This window comes from Mustela nivalis (genome assembly GCF_964662115.1).
Source record: "Mustela nivalis genome assembly, chromosome: 6".
NCBI lineage: Eukaryota > Metazoa > Chordata > Mammalia > Carnivora > Mustelidae > Mustela > Mustela nivalis.
The window spans coordinates 54,687,646-54,711,101 of NC_139025.1; positions in this window are offsets into that span (position 1 = coordinate 54,687,646).

The window sequence follows — 23,456 nt, forward strand, 5'->3', positions numbered from 1 at the left end:
ATGTTCATAGCAGCAATGGCCACAGTTGCCAAGCTGTGGGAAGAGCCAAGATGCTCTTTAACAGATGGATGAATAAAGAAGATATGGTCCATATATACAAAGGAATATTATGCCTCCATCAGAAAGGATGAATACCCAACTTGTGCATCAACATGGACGAGACTGGACGAGATTTTGCTGAGTGAAGTAAGTCAAGCAGAGAGAGTCAATTATCATATGGTTTCACTTAACTTTTTTAGCGTAAGGAATAACATGGAGGACCCTGAGAGTTGGAAAGAAGTGAGTTGGGGGAAATTGGAGGGGGAGAAAAACCATGAGAGACTGTGGACTCTGAGAAACAAACTGAGGGTTTTGAATGGGATGAGGGTGAGGGGTTGGGTCAGCCTGGTGGTGGGTATTAAGGAGGGCACATACTGCATGGAGTACTGGGTGGGGTACATAAACAATGAATCTCGGAACACTGAATTAAAAAAAAAATTAAAAAGTCAAACTTACAATTGTTTAAAAAGCTGAAAAAAATAAACTATCACAAAATTGTCACTAAATGTAAAAAATAATAAATACCAGGAAAGATAATTAAAATCTATTTAAACAGGGACATCTTCAAAACCTTTTATTGAAATAAAAAGAATCTTTGACATAGACTAGAAAAAAGCATAGGCAAAGATAAAATAAACATTCTCTCAAGTTTAGCCTAAAGTTAGGTTATCAAAAACAGGAAAAGATATCAAAATTTTAAAATGATAATCAAGTGAATAAATAAAAGAATGGGCGCAGAAATAAGAGGATTTACGATTTAAAGGAAAATCATTTAAGAAGCTTCACCTAACAGAGTACAGATAACTGCTTTGATATTTACAAAACTGCAATAGCACCAATTTTGAAATAGACTTTTAAAAATTATTAGCAACTGAAAGTTAGTTAATGATATAGAAAACAGTAAGAAGTGAGACCTTTAATGTTAAAACAAAAGTCATATAAAAGTTTAGACTAATAAAACTGATAACTGTACAGTGCTCAAAAATTTAGAAAGGCCTTTTAACAAGTCCTTACTTCCTTAAAACATAGCTTACAACACTTTTATATTTTTTATATTTCAGATTTTTCATGTGCAGATTGTGCCTTGTTGCCTTTCATTATATTTCATTTTTCCTACAAATACAAGAAAGGAATTATAAATATAGAATTGTTCTTTTGGTTTTGCAAAAAATTGTTAATTCAAGTTCAATGAGGCCAAGAACCATTTTATTTACATTTATATCCACTTTATGTATCACTGATTTGTAAATATATACATATACATATATATGTGTATATATACATATATATATATAAACTGGTGGCCTTGAGATTATAGATAGCAGTGTTGTAAAATAGATGATTTATTTCATCTAGTCACAAATAATTTATAAGCTCAAGTATGATTCATCATATGATTTTATGGGATTATGCATTTATATGGTATATTTCTTTTTTTTTTCTTTTTAAAGAGAGCGTGAGTGAGCAGAGTTGGGGGTGGAAGCAGAGGGACAGGGAATCTAAAGTGGCTCCACACCCAGCGTAGAACCCAAAGTGGGGCTTGATCTCAGAATGCTTAACTGAAATTAAGAGTCTCACACTTAACCAACTGAACTGTCCAGGAGCCCCATATGGTATATTTCTAAAATAAAATGATAGGTGTGTAATAAAATGAGAACAATTGTAATACAATAAAAAGCTATTTTCTTTAGTAAATCTACTTCTTAGCAGGAGATTAATGATTTATTGAAATTCTCCCCAAAATAAATTAGTTAATCTGTGACATCTGTCACTTCCAAGATTTAATATTTTTTGTGTTGTTCTTACTGTTTTGAAACTGAAAGTTCAGGAAATGGCCAGAATATCAGCTTTATAGATTCCTGAAGCCCCAAGTTCCCTGCTGCAGTATCATTCTGAGAACTGTCTCCTTGGATTTTTTTTTTTTTTAAGATTTTATGTATTTATTTGACAGTCAGAGATCACAAGTTGGCAGAGAGGCAGGCAGAGAGAGGAAGGAAAGCAAGCTCCCTGATGAGCAGAAAGCCCGATGCGGGGTTCGATCCCAGGAACTCTGGGATCATGACCTGAGCTGAAGCAGTGGCTTAACCCACTGAGCTACCCAGGTGCCACTGTTTTCTTGGATTTGAGCTTAGTATCATCATATCCTCCTTTGGCTTTGCACTAAAATCTTTCTCAAGGCTCCCTTATTTAAAATGACAGATTAATCTCCCTGAGGAATACAAGAGTCTCATCATCTGTAAATACATGTGATTTTCCCATCTTGCATTCATATTAATAAACAATAATTCCAAAAGCTGTTTATTCCTGAGAGAAGGGAAAACAACAAAAGGCTATTCCCTCACATAAAGAATCAGTTTCACTTTAACATACATACTGACAGTGTGAATCCAGTGAGGGAGAATTTTTTCAGACTGAAATTTCTTATTAGTAAAACTGCATTTTAGTAACTAATTTAAACATAATCAAGTTTGAATCTCTTAGATATTTAAAACATTTGTACTGTGTAGCTATATACTTTTTACATCCCAGAGCTAGGTTATATAAAACATATCTCTGGAGAATTCTGGGGGAGCACTTGGTAGCTCAGTCTGTTGAACCGTTGCCTTTGGCTCAGGTCATAATCCCAGGATTCTGGAATCAAGTCCCGCATGGGGCTTCCTGATCAGCCCAGAACCTGCTTCTCCCTCTCCTTCTGCCCTCCCCCCAATTCATGCTGTCTCCTTCTCTCAAATAAATAAATAAAATCTTTTAAAAATATATATGGAGAATTCTGAACACAAACCAGAGGCCAAAGCTGAGCTGATCAGAATGGAAGAAGATGGGAAATACATAAAAAAATAAAACTAGGTTTCTCAGTATAACTTAAAGCAGAGCCAAAAAAAAAAAAAAGAGAGAGAGAGAGAGAGAGAGAGAGACAGAAGGAAAGAGAGAGAAGGAAAGAAGAGAAGAGAAGAGGGAAAAAAAGAGAGAGAGAAGAGGAAAGAAAAGAAAAACTGTCCCAGACAAAAGAAATTCTTTTCTTTTTTTCTGAATATATTTAAATGAGATCACATGCCTATAAACCTGAGTGGAATTAAGAAGTAACTACAAGATTTGCATAAAGCCAGTATATTGAATATAAGGTGTTTTCGAGCCATAAATTTAAAATAAGAATTGCAAATAGGATATTAGCATTTTTCTGAATCTAGAACAAAGGTTTAGTTTTTATACTGCTTTTTTTCCTCTCATTTCTGAGATTCTCCTTTTTGTTCCAATATCCAATTTTCTACTTCATTTCACACTCATATGTATTCCTGGTTTATCCTTTAGAATTATATAGCCTCTGCTATTTATTCATCTCCCACCATTTCCCACCAAGTTACCGCCATTCTTATTGTGAGTTTTCAATGTATCTGATATGCTTTCCATATAAAGAAGGCAGGGGCGCCTGGGTGGCTCAGTGGGTTAAAGCCTCTGCCTTAGGCTCAGGTCATGATCCCAGGGTCCTGGGATGGAGCCCCGCATCAGGCTCTCTGCTCAGCGGGGTGCCTGCTTCCTCCTCTCTCTCTGCCTGCCTCTCTGCTTACTTGTGATCTCTGTCTGTCAAATAAATAAATAAAATCTTAAAAAAAATAAAAGGTAAACATTAATGTTCATGGTTCATGATTAACTTAAATATAAATTGTTTAAGAGCCAAATTTTCAACTAATATTTCTTTTAAAGATTTTATTTATTTGTCAGAGAGAGAGAGCAAGAAAGAGAGAGCACAAGCGGGGGTAGTGGCAGGCAGAGGGAGAAGCAGGGTCCCCAATGAGGAAGGAGGCAGATGCAGACTGGATTCAATGACCCTGGGGATCATGACCTGAGCTGAAGGGAGACGCTTTAACCCACTGAGTCATGCAGGCATCTCAAAATTTCAATTAACATTAAAGTTAAATCTGAAAACCTAGTTTTGACTTTAAACTATAAATAGAAACTAGAAATTACAGCTGTACCATTGAAATTTGATCCATAATAAAACAATAACATTAGCTACATTTTTAATATATGCATCTCTCTATTTGTGTTAAAAAAAATAAAATGTCTATTACAAACAAATCTCAGTGTTTTTGAGGAGAATGGTTTAGTGTTTGGTCCTAATATAGGAAAATTAATACATGGAATCATGTAAGTCTATGCAGAGATATAAAAGTCACCTTAATTGCACTGACATGAACAAAAGTACAAGGGAAATTATTTAAAAAGTTTGCAGAGCTCTCACCACCCAATTGGCAGACAAATTAGTCTTAAAAGCTGCTATGATACACACAAGAAATATATATTCTTCCCTCTAACGTCCCTTGACTTAAAAAATATATATCATATATTTAATATATAGTATATCTCTAGCCATAGCTATCTCTATTGAAAGCCATTTTTTTCTTTGCATTAAGAAAAATAGCATTAAAACTACTGTACCACTGTGTTAAATGACTTTGCTTTTCTCTAAATTTTCCAATAATGACCTGAAAATATTTTAAACAAGCTAAGTTACAGTCAATTGTTGATCAAACTATTTGTTCAACTTGCTTTGACATTTGAGTTTTCAAATTTGAAAACTTCATTGCAAAAGTGCCGCATTATTACAGGGCAAGGTGTTTAAGAGCAATTAACTTTGTTCAAACTCTTAGGGCATATAAAAACAATATATCTTAACTTTAGCTTCTTTTAGTATAAAATGAAAACAAATGTACCTAGATTCCATGGGATACTCTTGAGATTAAATTACAAAAAAAACAAAACACACACACAATAAAACACACCTGTGGGATGACTTTTACAATGTCTAGCACATGGTCATTTGACTATGAAATGAAAACTGCATCCTGTACCTTAGGTATGTTGCCTACAGATACACTTTTAAAAATAAGCCAGTACATTACAGAGAGTGATTGTGTTATTTGCAACAACTAATACTGTGAGCGATTTAAGTATCTTCAATATGTATTAAGTTATGCTTCCCTTAATTATGAATATAGATGATAGGCTTTCTACTTCAATGGCTTTAATTTAGGGTTAAAGTATAGTTAAATTATGGTACCATCATAAAATAGAATATCATGCATTATTAATGAGGAAGAAAGCTCTGTATGTACTGATAAAGAAATATCTCTATCACATAAGCAAAAATAATGAGGTATAGATTCATGGCCATCATCACATGTAGTTCCCTAAGCTGTATACTATACAACTATGGGGAACTCCAGGTAAGTTGCATTGCTCTCCATGGGTTTCCAATCTGTGTAAATAAAATATACTTTTTTTTTAACATATTGGATTATTGTCCTATTGCTGTTGTAACAAATTGCCAAAATTACCAAAAAATTAGTGACTTAAAACAGCATAAATTGACTACCTCACAGTTGTGGAGGTAAGAATTCTAAATTGGTCTCAGATGGCTACAACAAAAGTGTCTGCAGTGCTGCATTTTTTCTGGAGTCTTTATAAGAGAATAATTTCCCTTGCCCTTTCCAGCTTTTAGAAACCACTTGTAAGTTTAGCTTGTAGTCTTTTCTCTTCCTCTTTGAAGCTGGTAATCATAAACCAAGTCCTTCTTGTGCTGCCATCTCTCTTATTCTTTTTTCTGCCTCCCTCTCTCACTTGTAAGGACTCTTGTGATTATACTGAGAACAGCCAAATAATCTCAACATTTTAAGAATATTTCAAAAATAAGTTTATCTTCTCAAGGTCAGCTGATGAGTACCTTAATTTTGTTTGCAACCTAATATCTCTTTTCCACGTAACTTAAGATGTTCACAAATTCTGGAAATAAAGGCATGGATGTCTCCGGGAGGCCATTATTTTGTCTACTGCAGGTTTCACTGGCCTTAAATAGGATAGTATCATTAGTGGATTCATTGGGGGAGAAGATATTTCCTTTTTAAGACTTTATTTTTTACTTTCTGCATAATTATGAATTTTTTTGAATCATGTATGTACATTTTGTAATTTAAAATGCAATATTTTTGTACTTGCTGACTTCAAATGCCCAATTATGTATAAAAATACTTCTTTATGAATAGAGATACCCTATGACCCAGCAATTGCACTATTGGGTATTTACTCCAAATATACAAATGTAGTGACCCGAAGGGGCACGTGCACCCGAATTTTTTTAGCAGCAATGTCCACAATAGCCAAACTATGGAAAGAGCCCAGATGTCCATCAAAGAGGAATTGTGGCTGACACATGCACATGCATGTGCACGGCACACGTGCGCGCATGTGCGCACACACACACGGAATACTATGCAGCCATCAAAAACCCGGAATCCTGACATTTCCAACAATGTGGATGGAACTAGAAGGTATTATGCTAAGCAAAATAAGTCAATCAGAGAAAGACAGTTATCATGTGATCTCACTGATATGAGGAATTTGAGAGGCAGAGTGGGGGTGGTGAGGAAAGGGAGGGAAAAATGAAACAAAATGGGATCTGTGTGGGGGGAAACAAACCGTAAGAGACTCTAATCTCAGGAACAAACTGAGAGTTGCTGGGGGATAGGGGAGAGGGATGGGGTGGCTGGGTGGTGGACACTGGGGAGGGTACGTGCTATGGTGAGTGCTGTGAATTATATAAGACTGAAGATTCACAGACATGTACCCCTGAAACAAATAATACATTACATGTTAATAAAAAAAAATACTTCTTTATGTATATTATCACCCCATATCCAACCAGGACGTTAATGACAAGGGGCAGCTCTTGATTGAGGTTTTCTTTTATGCTTTTCCTGAATGAGAAGCACTATATTTAGAAATCCACCTAACACTGACAAACCTGATGAGGTATTGGTATAAAAAAGGAAACAAAATGTCAACTTCATCTTAGTATATGTCCATTCTAAGTGTCCATGAACAAGTGTGAAATGACAATGTAAAACAAAACAAAACAAAACAAACAAACAAACAAACAAAAAAAACGTGTTAAAGGGATGCCTGGGTGACTCAGTCTGGTAAGCTTCTGCCTTCAGCTCAGGTCATGATTCTACAGTCCCAGGATCCAGTCCTCCATCGCTGCCTGTGCTTGCTGCTCCCCCTGCTTGTGCACACACTTGCACTCTCTCTCAATCTCTCTTTGACAAATAATAAAATCTTTTTTTTTTAAATCTTTAAAATAAATGTGCTAAAGTAGAAAACATTAAGGTTTTTCTTTTAATGATTCTGCTTTGTAGTTTTTAGTCATTTTCCTATTTTAAATTTACATGTGGCTTTGTTTTTGTCCTCTTTCTGCAACTTCAACTAAACATATATTCACTTTTTTACGTATTGCTTGAATATTTATATTGTGTATTTCATAGTTTTTTTGACAGTTCTTTTTTAATGTCTAGCTATTTTTATATTTTGCTAATTTTTTTTAAGATGCCAAGCACAGTATCAAATTTTGTTGAAAATAATGATGGCTCTGGGTAATTTTATCTTCCTCCAGAAGTAATCTGCTTAACTTTTGGCAGAGAATTTTGCTCAAGGCAGAAAGAACTGAGTCAAAGCAAGGCTTTCTTCCTTTGAGATCTGGTTCTTTCCTGTCCTTCCTTACTTCTAGGGTACAGCAGCAGTGCCACAATGAGAGCCTTTGTTGTTTACCAGGCCCCTCTCCTTGGTGTCCTGTAAACCATTTTTTCCCCTCTAGTTCATGTAAGTCAGCTTGCCTCCTAGCCTTTACACTGACACTTTTACTTTAGAATTCATAATTGCCTCAAGGAGAAAAACATCTAACCGTTGGATTTAACTCTCTTGGTTCACCTCTTTATCTCATTCTGAAAAAGTTCATTCACTGCCTTGGTAGTAGCTCCTCTGTGCCTTCAGACAGATGTTTCTACTTGTTCCCCCAGATTTTCTGGCTGTTCTCAGAAAGACATTAGCTTCAAGCAACATAAGCAGTTAAGTTATTGTCTGAAGGAGAATAAATGATTATAATTTAACAAAAGACAGCAATACATATTTATTATTAAAAAAAATTAGAAGCTAAAAAAAGAAACTCTAAGTATGTAAAAATAAAACTAAAAGCACCAAAAATTAAATAACACCTAATCACTAAGAAAAAATCACATCAGCTCTATCACCATGGAGTTAATGACTTAAAGGCTTCTTTTATATATATTTTTCTTTTAATAACTCACATCATCAAATGAATAATCATAAAAAGCCCAGTATTTTCTACTTGAGTTTCCTCTTCTCCATTGTTAAGAGTCCTCATCCAATATTAAATTATGCCAACATGATCTAAATTTATCAGTCCTGTTTTCCAAAATAGGCAACCTAAAAGGGTTTCACTAGTTCATAAGTAAAAACAAACAAGGTCACCTGGGTGGCTCAGTCTGTAAGCATCCGGAATCTTGGTTTTGGCTCAGGTCAGGATCTCATGGTTGTGAGACGGAGGCCTGCACTGGGCTCCTAGCTGATCGGAGAGTTTGCTTGAAGATCCCCTCCCTCTGTTCCTCCCTCTACTAGCTCAAGCTTGTATTCTCTCTCTCTCTCTCCTCTCTCTCCCTCTCTCTCTCGTTGTCAAATAAATAAATAAATAAATCTTTAAAGGCAAAAAAAAAAAAAAAAATTATACCGCTATTGTTGCAGGGGCTGTCTTACACAGTATCTAAGTTGTAAATATGTTCTACACAATTGGATATTTCTTTTTTCTCATCTACAGTAATTCTCTTTGATCAAGGATTTGCCTCTGGAAGGCTACAGTTTAACTACAGTGACTAAGGGTTAATTGCCATCTGGACCACTCCTCTGAATATGTTTTAATCATCTACTGTTTAAGCCAGTTTCTCATTCTACGTCTAGATTCTATTGTTAGTCTTAGGTCAGTAGTACAGATTCTGCCTTTCCACGGCTGAGGGCCTCTGACATCTTGTGTTTTTGTTTGTTCTGGCAATAAATCCCAGTTGCTACAAAAGGGACAGAGTCTGATTATATCTTTTTTTTTTTTTTTTTTTTTTTTACTAAAAGTTTACTACCTTCTTTCCTCATTTCTTTGCAGTATTCTCATTCAAAGTTGTGCAAATTTACTAATCTCTTCCTTAGCTAAAATCAAAAGTCTATCAGAGATAGACTACCCATGAAAAGTCCATTAGAGATAATGTAAAATCACTCACCTAAAGACATCACATAGTGTTCAGGCTATAACCAGAATGATCATTTAAAATTGTATTTATAAACTAAAATTATTATCCAAATCAAACTTTAACTCCTTCACCATCTTTCTGATACACACAACATAGAGTTAACATTCATTAACATAGCCCAGAAAAGCCTCCATGTTAAGCCCCTACCTAAATTTTTCATTTCATTTCATATCAGGTCTTTTCTTAAACTCTGCACACTGCTCTCAATTACCTCATTCTTAACTCACTTCTTCCTTCCTTCTCACCTTTGTTACAAGTCCTTTTGCTTTCCCCATTCTCCAATATTCCTCCTTCCTATCAGTTCAAGCATTATTTTATAAAGAAATCTATCCCTGAACTTCTTTATGTTAAATCTCATTATTGGCCACATTGTTCCAAATATCATCCTCCACAGACCATGTCTTTTACAGCTCTTTCCTTGTGTGATTTTTTTTTTTTTTTTGATTAACTGGTCTCTTTTAAAGGCTATTCTTCCCATGAGTATAGAAAATATGTCTTTTTTTCACTATTTTATTTAATTACTTAGCACACAGTTCCTTAAGCATAGTAGATGCTGATTAAAATCCTATTGAATCAATGGTTTTGAAACCTTCTTGATGACATTTCTGAAATCCATGCATATAAAGAAAATCTGTATTCATGTTAAAATTATATAAAAATGTATCCCTACTGTCTTCTAGAAATTTTTTATGGTTGAACATATTTTAATATCTGCTATAATATGTGTCTGAAATTATGGTAGCTATGAACAAAAGAAGTAACCTGCTGCCACCATGGTTACTTCTTTTGACAATATTTGTATATGTTAAAGTATGTTTCCTTCTAGTTCAGTGAATTTCATTAGCATATTGTTATTCACTTTTTAAAAATTTTACTATATTATTGCTTTGTTATCATTAATGGGTATGTTATTTATCTCATCTGAATAATAATCTTTGGTATCTGAGTAATACACCTGAACCAAAAAACTGAAAAAGTGGTATTTATATTATTCTCCACCATATTCTACCCATGCTAACCATTCAAATCATCTATATAAGGTCTTATTTTTCCACCCTCCTCCCATCAAATCTAAAATGAGTCCCATTACTCTTCATAATTTTCTAGAGATAAAATAAATGAACAGTAAAGTCTCTGTTCACTGAGTTCCCCTAAATAGTCTTAGGTTACTTATTAATATATGTAGTCTCATAAAATATTAAAAATTCTAAATTAGTTAATTTCCTCTCTTTCAGCTTGAACTTAGTCTGGGGTATACACCTCCCCTGCTCCTTGTCTTGGACTAGCACTTCTACTCCTCACTAAGCTACTTCTAGCAACTGCCTCAACTGAAGTGAGGAAAGAGAAACATTAAAAAAAACTCAAGTGTTTTTCTCTGCTGACACCAGTATGAATTGTATTTGGTTCTTTCATCCTTTGCAGGTGTCTAAAAATGTCTCTCTTTTGGTGCACTCAGTGAGTTTTTAATAGATTTCTTTCCATTGCTAAGGATTTCTGAGTTGGAATTGTCTGACTCTTGCTGACCATCTATGAATTCCACTTTGTTCTGAGTTCTCCAAAGCCTATTGCCATACTCTTGGTTTTATGGAAAATATTGCTCATCCACAATCCATTTGTATACAGTCTCCTAAACTTCCAGGTTATTCTATGATACAGTAACTCAGCTGAATATCCTTCTTCCCTTCTTTTTTTTTTTCTTCAGTTTTTTTTTAAGCTTTTTTATTTATTTGACAGAGAAAGAGAAATATCACAAGTAGGCAGAGAGGCAGGCAGAGAGAGGGAGAAGCAGGCTCCCCGCTGAGCAGAGAGCCCAAAGTGGGGCTCGATCCCGGGATGCTGGGATCATGAGCCGAGCCGAAGGCAGAGGCTTAACCCACTGAGCCACCCGGGTGCCCCTTTTCCTTCAGTTTTAAGCCAAATTCATGGTATATTGTGTTTCTCAAAGTCTAGGAGGAAATTTTTATACTCTCCAATGATCTCACACTAGATTCAAACCACCTCTGATCCTCTGCGATGTAAGGATCAATATCTTCAGAAAAGCATGGATCCTCATATAACCTGGGTTAAGCAATGAACTATGGGGGGTAGGGTGGAACAGTTCTTGGCCTTCTTATCACAGATAGTCTGGATTTTTAGTTTGAGATGTGGGAACATTTGGCACTTACTGTGAAACTGGAAAAGATCTCTATTGTAACAAATAGATACACATATATTGTGTATATCTTCCATCAATGTGCCTTTTGTCTTTTAAATATGTATATAATTTTTAGCAGGGGAGGGGCAGAGGAAGAGGGAGGGAATATTTTTTATTTTTTTAGATTTATTGGGGGGGCAGTGCATGCAAGTGAGGGGAGGGGAAGAGGTGGGGAGAGAGAATCCTCAAGCAGACTGCCTGCTGAGTGCAGAGTTGGACCTGGGCTCGATGTGGCACACAATCTCAGGTCCCTGAGATCATGACCTGAGCTGAATTCAACCAACTGAGCCACCCAAGCACCCCAGGGACAGTTCAAATCTTAAGCAGGCTCCACACCAGGGCTCTATCTCATAGCCCTAGATCATGAACTGAGGTGAAATCAAGAGACTGACAATCAACCAACTGAGCCACCCAAGCACCCCATAAATATGTATATAGTATCTTTTGTATTAACATTGCTATATTCAATCTTTTCTTTTATATTTTGGTATCTTGTTTAATGAATCAATATTCCTAAATAAAATGAAAATACATAAAAAATGTTTCTACACTTAGGTTTTTAATTCAGGTAGGATTTCATTTTGTGTATGATGTGAGATTAGTATCTAATCTTGTTATTTTTATTACAGAAGTCTAGTCATTCTTAGTTTTTATAAATGTTTTGTTTTATCTGGGATAATAGAGCTTTACATAGTGATTTATAATATCACCTCTATACTATAATAAATATCCTTATCATCATGTATCAGTTTCTGGATTGTTTGTTCTGATCATAAATTCATAAATTCATTTTACCCAAGTAAATATACAATGTTTTGTTTGCTATGCTTTGCCATAAATGTTGCTATGGCAATTCTTCCTCATTTTTCTTTGTAAAACACTGTCTTATTCTTTTTTTTATACTTTCATGTGAGTCTTTTTTCCCAAATTATATTAAAAACTGCATTTTGATGATGATTATTATTAAAATGCATATACAGAGAATTTACTTCTTTGTGATATTAACTTTTAATGCTCTAATATGGTGTGTTATTCCAATTATATTTACCTTCCTTTATGTAATGCATTTTTTCCAAAATAACACTATAAAATGGTTCTTAAATTTATTCCTAAGTGCTTTAGAATGTTTGTTGACATTGAATATTACATTTTCTAATGGTGAGGAGTAGCAGTAAAAGAGTGTTTGCTATCTAGCTTCTCCTTTTACCAGTGGGTAAAATAGAAGTTACACCAAGTAAAAGTTCAAAATAAATATTAAAATATAAGTTACGCCAAGTGACATATGGTTTAGAAGGGAGAAATGAGGCTGAGGGGCCAAGGCTAATGTCCTACTTCTCAACTAGAAAAATAATTGAGAGTAAAGCCTTTTTCAGCAACATTTTATTGCATATTTTCCATGTTTCTTAGTGTCTAGAGGCAGTTGGGGGTCAAATGGCTCATACTCTGTGTTCCAGTGCCTGTTCTTCAGTTTTGTGAGTGTTTTGAGACTTCTTATGAAAATGTCAGGAAGACTCAATTCATGGGTATAAAGAGGTCAGTCACAGTAGCAGTGGTCTCATGGATATGCTTTTTTTCTTACTAGTTCCAGAAAAAACTTCAGATGTGGGAACACCAATGTCAGTTTGAGAAGAAATTTCTGGAGATCTGGCCTAGATATCTAGCTCTTCCAACTCATTAAAAATTTCTGTAAGCATTGATTTTCCATGTTGAGTAAACCTTATTTTGTTAAAATACCCACCGAATTTTCCATTTTCTATGCTGAAAGAAAAGTGATTCAGTATTTGCTATTAGAAGTAGTATAAAAATATACCAATATTGAGAATCTGAGTTAAATTGTCACAACTATTGGAACTGAAGCCAGGAATAATCAAATCAGGTGGCCAAAGAAAAATGGGACCTTATTAACCTATGTCCTATTGTGACAATGTAGTCACTTAATGAGTTCTTAAATTCACCTGAGGTACCTATTGAAGGAAAGAGTCTAGCAGTGTCTGATTGCTCTGATTGGCTAGTATGGAAGGCATGAGGAAATCATGGTATTATATTCTAAATATTCTAACTATTCCTGAGAATATGAAGATATTTTAAAAATCTACTATTTGATAAGAATGACAAAAGGGGTTACAAAAATAAAATAAAAAGTTATTTTATTTATGTTGTGAGATCAATGAAGAAGACCACCTTCACATTTTTATTTTAACTTGAGCTGAGACATGAACAATGAGAAGAAATTATCTAATGGAGGTCTGAAGAGAAGAGCATTCTAGACATCAGAACATCCAGTGAGAAATATCAACCTGCTTCATAGGATTCTAAGTATCAAATTAAATACAATTAAATTACTTAATATGAAATCCTGGTAGGTGTTCAATTAATACTTTCAACATTTCTCTCTATATTTATCCATCTCGAATTTACTTTTGAGAATTACTGGAAGTGGTTTTCAGTATTTTTAATTTTTTCTAAAAACATGTGATATTTTAGACACATTTAAAGATTAAAGAGAGAAACAAAATTATTTCAAGGTTCACAAGGATGAGGAACAAGGACTATATGATAAATTTGTCTTCAACTGTACAGACATGTTATAAAAGTGCTCGTCACTGAAAACTGTCTAGAGTATATTGTTGCTCTTATCATAATTGTCTCAGGGTTTTAGAAGCAAAATGTAATTGAATAATTGCCTACATACAATTGCTGAATGAGTATGAAACTAAGACTTGTGAAAATCACATCACATTGAGTTTGCAATAACTACATAAAAGATGTTATAGAAAAAGAAATCCCGTTTTTCTATCTCTCAGGAGAAATAGAGGTATTATGCTATGACTCGAAGTTGATGACTTCAGAGAGATTGAGGTGTCTTCAGAGCAGAACAGACTATCAGTTATGTTATGGTAATGATGTTTTTCTATTGCTAATCACAATTATCAATATAATTATTAATTTCATTAATTAATATTTTAATAAGAGTGTGAAAAAACATATAAACAAGTCGATGTAACTTCCTAAGTAGCTTCATTAAATATCAATCTTTAACAAATACTCACTGAATACAGAAGTAAAGACATCTCACTGATCACTGCTTTTGAACATGACAGAGTTCTATAAATGCATTTAAGTTTTAAATACATTTAAGTTTACAACTAAGAATATGATGTCCATTAAAAAGACCTATAACAAGGGTGCCTCAGTGGCTCAGTGGTTAAGCATCTACCTTTGGCTTAGGTCATGATCCCAAGGTTCTGGATAGAGCCTCACATTGAGCCCCAAATCGAGCCCCACATCGAGGTCCTCATCGAGCCCTGCATTGGGCCCCTTGCTCAGTGGAGAGCCTGCTTCTTCCTTTCCCTCTGCCTGCCACTCCCCCTGCTTGTGCTCTACTCTCTCTGTCAAATAAATAAATAAAAATCTTAAAAAAAAAAGGGGGAGTAAGTTAAAAAAAAAAAAGACTTGTAACAACAAAGATTATTCTTACATAATAGTTAGAAAAGGAATGAGTTTGTGAGAACAGAGACCAAAGTCAGGCACACCTCAATGCCAATGATAATATACTTAATATTATAAAATGTAAGAAAACATGATTAAGTAAGCCAAGGCAAAAATAAATCATCACTCACTGAATTAACACAGGATTTTCACATAAATTTCATATTATAGTGTAATAAATAGAGAATGGATTTGAAAAAAAAAAATCCAAGTCAGAACCACTCATATTGTAGTTAAGATATAGGGAGAGTTTAAAAGACAAAGATTTTTTCATGTACTATTTTCAGAAAAACTAAGATATCCAAGAGCAAAAGCAAGTACATGTTTTAAAAAAAAATGAATGATAGCACACAAGTTTGAATTATCCGATGTAAACTTTAAAGCCACAGAAAAAGTAACCATGCAGATGATGGTGAAAGGTAGCAGAAAAATACAAGTTTTCCAATGCAGTTAGTTACATAATTTCACCTTCACCTGAGGTGTCTAGTAATGAATTATGTCTAAGAAAACAGAGAGTACTTCAGAAATGCAAACCTTCAAAAAAGAGGTAACTTGAAAGATGTGATCAACTATAAAAAGGTCACAAAGAGAAACAACATGAATCTTATCAACAGAGAATATTCTAAGAACAAAAGATCTTGTTCTCTCTTAAAGCAAATATTCTCAGAAGGATTTATACTTTGGCTGTCAAAACTAAAATAGTGAAGTCAGCAATTATTTATCTACTGATGAGAAAGGTCACTGCAGAGAAATAGAAGAAAAATACCTTTAGATTTCTGAGGGATATATTTAACATATTTGGTTTAGATCTATAAGAAAAGATGTTGGAAATCTAAGCGTGTAGGTAAAAAAAGAAATGTTGGGTAAAAATAAAGCTTGCCAACAGAGAATAAAGAAACTACTTAAATAATCTCCAAGCAAGCACAAGGAATATTTGATTTCATCAAAGATACGTGTTGTGCTAAAAAAAAAATAAATAAGAATAATGCTTAATCTATTTCAACATAAGACTATGTGAACTCGGAATTCTGTTTTCCTCCTTTTTACCATCAGTATATCATCTCATGAAAATACATCCTAGATGGCTGGAGTGTTAAGGTCATAAGATAAAGTCAGGGAATGCATATGGTACAGTTTTGTATTTCAAAGCTCATTCTTGAAACTTGTATTTTATTTTAAGTTATATAAACTACATCTAATTTATATGCTTAAATCAATGTTGGAAATAGTGATAGTATTTAAATTAATTGAATTTAAAAGTTTATGCTATTGAAATAAACTGAATTTTTAGTTTTCCACATCTTTGCCAATTTGCTGAATACCTAAATAATATTTCCTTTGGCATAATGTGTTCAGAAGCTGACATCATGAGATACATGGCAAATACTCTAAATAACAGTTTGAACTTAATACTATGTTAATTTACAATCAAGTAGATTAAACACATAATGTAACACACATACTGTAATAAGAGTTCAAATATGCTTTTTAATGTTCAGTGCCACTGCTAATAATGCAATATACAGAATATAAATTTATAGTCAAAGATGGGTAAAATTTGTCCAATTATCAGAGATTTTATTTTGTGTCTAGGTGTGACGTGCACATTTTGGGTTACTCTATCTTGAAAAGATAGTAAAGCTTATTCGTACATATTTTGGCATTTTTAGTTAGTATTTATTGAATGTTCCCTCAAATATGTCAAAAATATATTTGAAGGCATAAGTAGCATTTTTGAGTTACCAAAATTTTACAAAATAACATAACCAAAAGGGAAAAGGGGAAAAAAGGTAAGTCCTAAAATTATTTATTTATTTAAAATAAGAAATGTCTTATTCCAGCACCACATATATAATATACTATGTAGATATTGCTAAAACTACAAAGTGAGCAATCACAAGTTGTTCTGTAATTAAATTTGAAGTCATATTATTCATTCAAATGGCAGTATTACATAAAATATAAGACATATAGATATGAAAAGTGTCCCCTCAAAAATGCACGAAGCTTACCTTTTAGAGAAAAATATTTATAAATTTTATTTCTAATCTTCAGTCTTAGATACAAGATTATTGATGTCAATATACTTCTTATAGGCAATATCCATCATATACTTATATAAAAATAACATACAATTTCCTAAGTAACATACATAGTGTCATTGTATATGTTTGAATAAACTGCTTGTAGTTTATTTCAGTAGCTTACTTATAGAAAAAGGTCTATAATATCTTCTTTCTATTTTTATATATTTCTGATAATTTATCATAGCTCTGTCTGACTCTCTCCAACTTAATTTTGATGAAAATACTAAGATATAAAATAGAGAAATTTGCTTCAGCTCCAGAGTCCAGAAGTAATGCTATATTTATTTAAAATTATATATATTTAAATGTATATATACATGAATATAAATATACATTTAATTTTATATGAATATAAATATATATATTTATATTTATACTCAGCTGTAATAGGTACATAGAATAAGAGAAGTAAAATTTGAAAAAACAAAATCACACTCACATAGAAGTCCCAGGCAGATATGGCAGCTAAGCTGTCTTTGTTCCATATTGTCTCTAGCTTTCTGATTCACACTGAAGTATGGCCTTTATCTTCGTGATACAAGACCGAGGTCAGTCCATCAAATCTAAATATATTAAAAAAATCACATGAATTTAAAATGTCTTAAGGAACTCAATTAAAAGACAGACATTGCCAAAATAGATAAAAATGCAAAATCTAACTGTATGAAATATATATAAGAAACCTAATTATAATATAAAAGCACAAATACATTCTAATTCAAAGAAGGAAAAAGGATAGATCATGCAAGTACTAACCAAAAGAAGCTGGATTAGCTCAACTGATACCAAAGTAGATTCCAGAAAAAAGAACAGGGAAGAAAGGGTCATTTAATAGTGATAAAGGTGTCAATTCTTAGGAAGGCATAACAATCCTAAGTGTTTATGCATCTAATACCAGAGTTTCAAAACACATAAAGCAAAAACTGGTAAGAATATATAAAATAGACAAATTCCTAACCCGCAATTATGTTTATAGAATTAAATTCTTTTTCTCAATAATTGTTAGGATAGCGAGAAAATCTTTCAAGATACAGAAAATTTGAATATCATCAACAAAATTAACATAATTTACATTTCTAGAACATACATTACAAAAAGAATAGATATTAGGTGGGATGGTAATATGCATATTCTTTTCAAGTGAATATGAGCATTTATCAAGACAGACTATATACTGAATATATATCATAATAAAATGTGTCGTAATATATACACCATAATAAATATACAAATATATACCCTAATAAAAAGTCTCAGTAGACTGAGAATATATAGATAATAAAATGATATGTTAATATTACAAATAATGTAATGTCAAAAAGTTGAACATGGATGAAATGGATAAATTCTTTGACAGACACAAGTTACAAAAACTCACTCAAGAATACAAAAATACATGTTCTTATATTTATTAAAGTAATTAAATTTGCAGTTAAAATTCTTCCCACAAAGAACTCTTCATATCTTTTCACAGGGGAGATTATATTTTTTCTAAAAAACTGAGGAGACAGGAATACTATCCAATTCATCTTACGAGTCTACCACTGTTCTGAAATAAGAAGCAAGAAAACTAACATATAACAACAGTAAAGTGAAGGGTAGCAAGAAAGTGCTTAGGATACATGTGAAGCACTACAGTTTTTAAAAATACCTGGTATTAAGTACATATCATATAACCCTTATGACAATTGATAAATAACACAACAAACAGGTATAGACAAGAAACCAATAAAGACTTAAAATAATACAATGAGCTCAATACAGGAGAGGAAAATGAAAATAAAAGAACAGATGAAACAAACCAGCAAAACAATAATCAAGTTGGCATTTCTAAGACAAAATATATTAATATACACATTAAAAGTAGATGCAAAGGGAAATAACCCAAATAAATGTAATTTTATGAAAAGGAAATTAATAGGCCTCAAGTCTAGATATGAAATTCTTAACAAATTTCACCAAATTAAATCCAGTAATGTACAAGTGCATAAAATACAACCAACAGGGTTTAACCGAATATAAATTAAAAAAAAAGTTGCATTCTTTTTTTTTTTTTTGCAGGTAGATATTATTTCATTTTAATGAGAATTTTAATACCAGTGATTTGCATTTGTTTATTAAATCATGGCTTTGTCCATGTCTTTTTTTTTTAATATATTATGTGATGTTAGTCACCATACAGTACATCATTAGTTTTAGATGAAGTGTTCCATGATTCATTGTTTTATATATATTAAAAAAAAAAGAATGCAAGGCTGATTTAACATTTTGAAATCAATGTTACTCATCATATTAACAGACTGAAAAAGCAGAAATGTATGATCATCCCTATTGTTGCAGAAAAAGTATTGCACAAATTCCAACAGTCATTCCTAGTATGTTTAACTAAACTAAGAAAAACATACAAATTCCAATAGTCATTCCTAGTAAGTTTCACTAAACTAAGAATAGCATACAAATTCCTCAATATGATGAAGGATATCTTCAAAAAAGCTCACTAGATTCTGACTGGTACAGCTTCTATTAAAAGTCATTACGAATCCCCCTCTCTCTCTGCCTGCCTCTCTGCATACTTGTGATCTCTCTCTGTCAAATAAATAAATAAAATCTTTGAACAAAAAAAGTAATTATGAAAATTTAGTCTCAAAGTAATCATACTAACTACTGCAGCATAAATCCTTAAAATCAGCTGAATTATAAGACCAGATGATATCTGACAATTCTTTAAATCATGCTTTCTGAGAGAAAAAAAAATTGCTTATTATTGTTTTTCTTCAAAACTCCCTTATGTTTTCAATATTTTAACAACAGGTATATGTTAGAGTATAAATGGCTTTTAAAAATGCTACTTGGGATGCCTGGGTGGCTCAGTTGGTTGGGCAGCTGCCTTCAGCTCAGGTCATGATCCCGGCGTCCTGGGATGGAGTCCTACAACCGGCTTATTTTTTTTTTTTTTTTTTTTTAAAACAACATCAAATATTTTATTGTCTCTTTTCTAGTTACACTGTAACCATATGACAAAGTATCAGTCGTACAAGATATCATTCTCTTTTACCTCTATCTTTCTGCCAGAAATGTGGGCTCAAAAGTGAGAACTCCAACAGCAATTTTTGCAACTGTGAATAAAAAGCCATGAAAACCTCTAAGATACTTCACTTGACTTTCTTAAGACTCTGAACCAACACCAGAAAACACTCTCTGTAGTCTTCTTGTTAAAAGAAAAAATATGGTTAAACCACTTTTGACAGTCTACTACCTACAGCAAAATGTAAATCTTTTTTTTTTTTTTTTAACTTTTTATTTTTTATAAACATATATTTTTATCCCCAGGGGTACAGGTCTGTGAATCACCAGGTTTACACACTTCACAGCACTCACCAAAGCACATACCCTCCCCAATGTCCATAATCCCACCCCCTTATCCCAAACCCCCTCCCCCCACCAACCCTCAGTTTGTTTTGTGAGATTAAGAGCCACTTATGGTTTGTCTCCCTCCCAATCCCATCTTGTTTCATTTATTCTTCTCCTACCCACTTAAGCCTCCATGTTGCATCACCACTTCCTCATATCAGGGATATCATATGATAGTTGTCTTTCTCTGCTTGACTTATTTCGCTAAGCATGATACGCTCTAGTTCCATCCATGTTGTCGCAAATGGCAAGATTTCATTTCTTTTGATGGCTGCATAGTATTCCATTGTGTATATATACCACATCTTCTTGATCCATTCATCTGTTGATGGACATCTAGGTTCTTTCCATAGTTTGGCTATTGTGGACATTGCTGCTATAAACATTCGGGTGCATGTGCCCCTTTGGATCACTACATTTGTATCTTTAGGGTAAATACCCAATAGTGCAATTGCTGGGTCATAGGGCAGTTCTATTTTCAACATTCTGAGGAACCTCCATGCTGTTTTCCAGAGTGGCTGCACCAGCTTGCATTCCCACCAACAGTGTAGGAGGGTTCCCCTTTCTCCACATCCTCGCCAGCATCTGTCATTTCCTGACTTGTTGATTTTAGCCATTCTGACTGGTGTGAGGTGATATCTCATTGTGGTTTTGATTTGTATTTCCCTGATGCCGAGTGATATGGAGCACTTTTTCATGTGTCTGTTGGCCATCTGGATGTCTTCTTTGCAGAAATGTCTGTTCATGTCCTCTGCCCATTTCTTGATTGGATTATTTGTTCTTTGGGTGTTGAGTTTGCTAAGTTCTTTATAGATTCTGGACACTAGTCCTTTATCTGATATGTCGTTTGCAAATATCTTCTCCCATTCTGTCAGTTGTCTTTTGATTTTGTTAACTGTTTCCTTTGCTGTGCAAAACCTTTTGATCTTGATGAAATCCCAATAGTTCATTTTTTCCCTTGCTTCCCTTGCCTTTTGCGTTGTTCCTAGGAAGATGTTGCTGCGGCAGAGGTCGAAGAGGTTGCTGCCTGTGTTCTCCTCAAGGATTTTGATGGATTCCTTTCGCACATTGAGGTCCTTCATCCATTTTGAGTCTATTTTTGTGTGTGGTGTAAGGAAATGGTCCAATTTCATTTTTCTACATGTGTCTGTCCAATTTTCCCAGCACCATTTATTGAAGAGGCTGTCTTTTTTCCATTGGACATTCTTTCCTGCTTTGTCGAAGATGAGTTGACCATAGATTTGAGGGTCTATTTCTGGGCTCTCTATTCTGTTCCATTGATCTATGTGTCTGTTTTTGTGCCAGTACCATGCTGTCTTGATGATGACAGCTTTGTAATAGAGCTTGAAGTCCGGAATTGTGATGCCACCAACGTTGGCTTTCTTTTTCAATATCCCTTTGGCTATTCGAGGTCTTTTCTGCTACAACCGGCTTCTTGCTCAGCAGAGAGCCTGCTTCTCCCTCTGCCTGCCATTCCGTTTGCCTGTGCTCGCTCTCTCCTCCCCCCCTCTCTGATAAATAAATAAAATCTTAAAAAAAAAAATTTAAATGCTACTTAAGGGGCGCCTGGGTGGCTCAGTGGGTTAAGCCTCTGCCTTTGGCTCAGGTCATAGTCTCAGGGTCCTGGGATCGAGCCCTGCATTGGGCTCTCTGCTCAGCAGGGAGCCTGTTTCCCTTCCTCTCTCTCTCTCTCTGCCTGCTTCTCTGTGATCTCTGTCAAATAAATAAATAAAATCTTTAAAAAAAATGCTACTTAAAACTAGGAGTTATGCTTCCTCCTTTGTTTAAGCATAAAAAAGAAAAGATTCATCCACATTTTTGCAACTATACCCATGTATCACACCTATGTAAGATCTTACATTGCAAAATATACTATTGTTCTCAACAGTCAGCAGGAAACCATAAGCTTGGCGTCTATTTGACTGCCTCAGAGCCATTTGTCAGAATTCTACACAAGAAGAATCTCATAGTACAAATCAAAGAGATTATAAGGAAAGAAGTCAGGGGCTCTAGAATTTGATAGCGATATTTTCATAGCTTTGTTAAACTCAAAGTAAAATGTTTTGTTCATTTAAGAGTTATAGTCTTCCGCACTGGGAAGATATTCCTAACCAAAGTTAATTAAGCTAGTGTACAAGTGGACTGTATCTATTTTGTTATTTGGGTATATTTTTGGTTCTTTATATTCAATACAATATGATGTATAAAATTTAAAATAAAACAAAACAGCTGACTGCCGTGTGGGAAATATTTAGACTAACACATAGATATAAGTTAAAGTTGTCTCAAGTGAATGGCGTTTTTAAGGAACTTTGGGAGTATAAAATATTTTTCTGTAAGGCTTATTTGTGATTATCTAAATTTGTATTTGAGGAAAGAAAAGGTGTTGAAGTTTCAGTCTGCATATGGCAATTTTCCTCTACAGATGGTTTCCTTATTAAGAGAAGAGTCAAGGTCATTTAAGTGTGTAGCATTCTTACAGCAAGTATATTTTGGCTCAATATGTATCATGAATTAAAAATAATTTTAAGCTAGTCAAGATGACCCAGATAAAAAAAAAATGTTTTTCTGGCAATTCACAACCTGTACCCCTGGGGATAAAAATACATTATAGGTTTATTTAAAAAAAAATAAATTAAAAAAATGTTTTTTATTTGTTAAACTGATCTCTCAAAATTATATAAAATAGTTGAGCTAAACATACTTACATCTGTCCCTCTTCCCCTGAATACTTGAAAGCAATTAAGGAGAGGAATAATTCCTATGACCCATATTCTCGGGAAAAAACCATGAACATTAGTGAAAAATGTATATGACTTTGAAAGACAGAGACAATGCAGTTTGAGCAACATGGACAGTTACTCAAATATCTGTGCCTCTTCTCAGAATAGGATTGCTTTACTGGCATTAAATATGCTCTACTGACACAATATTCTGAGCCCTAACCTTGTTGCCAAAGCACTCCTAGGATTGGAGAGATGGAGCAACATGCACCTGTGGTCTAGGATAAGAGTTAAACTTAAGTATCACAAGCCTTCCATTCCAAGGGTACACATGCTGTGAGCCCTTTATCCACACAGCAGAATAAAA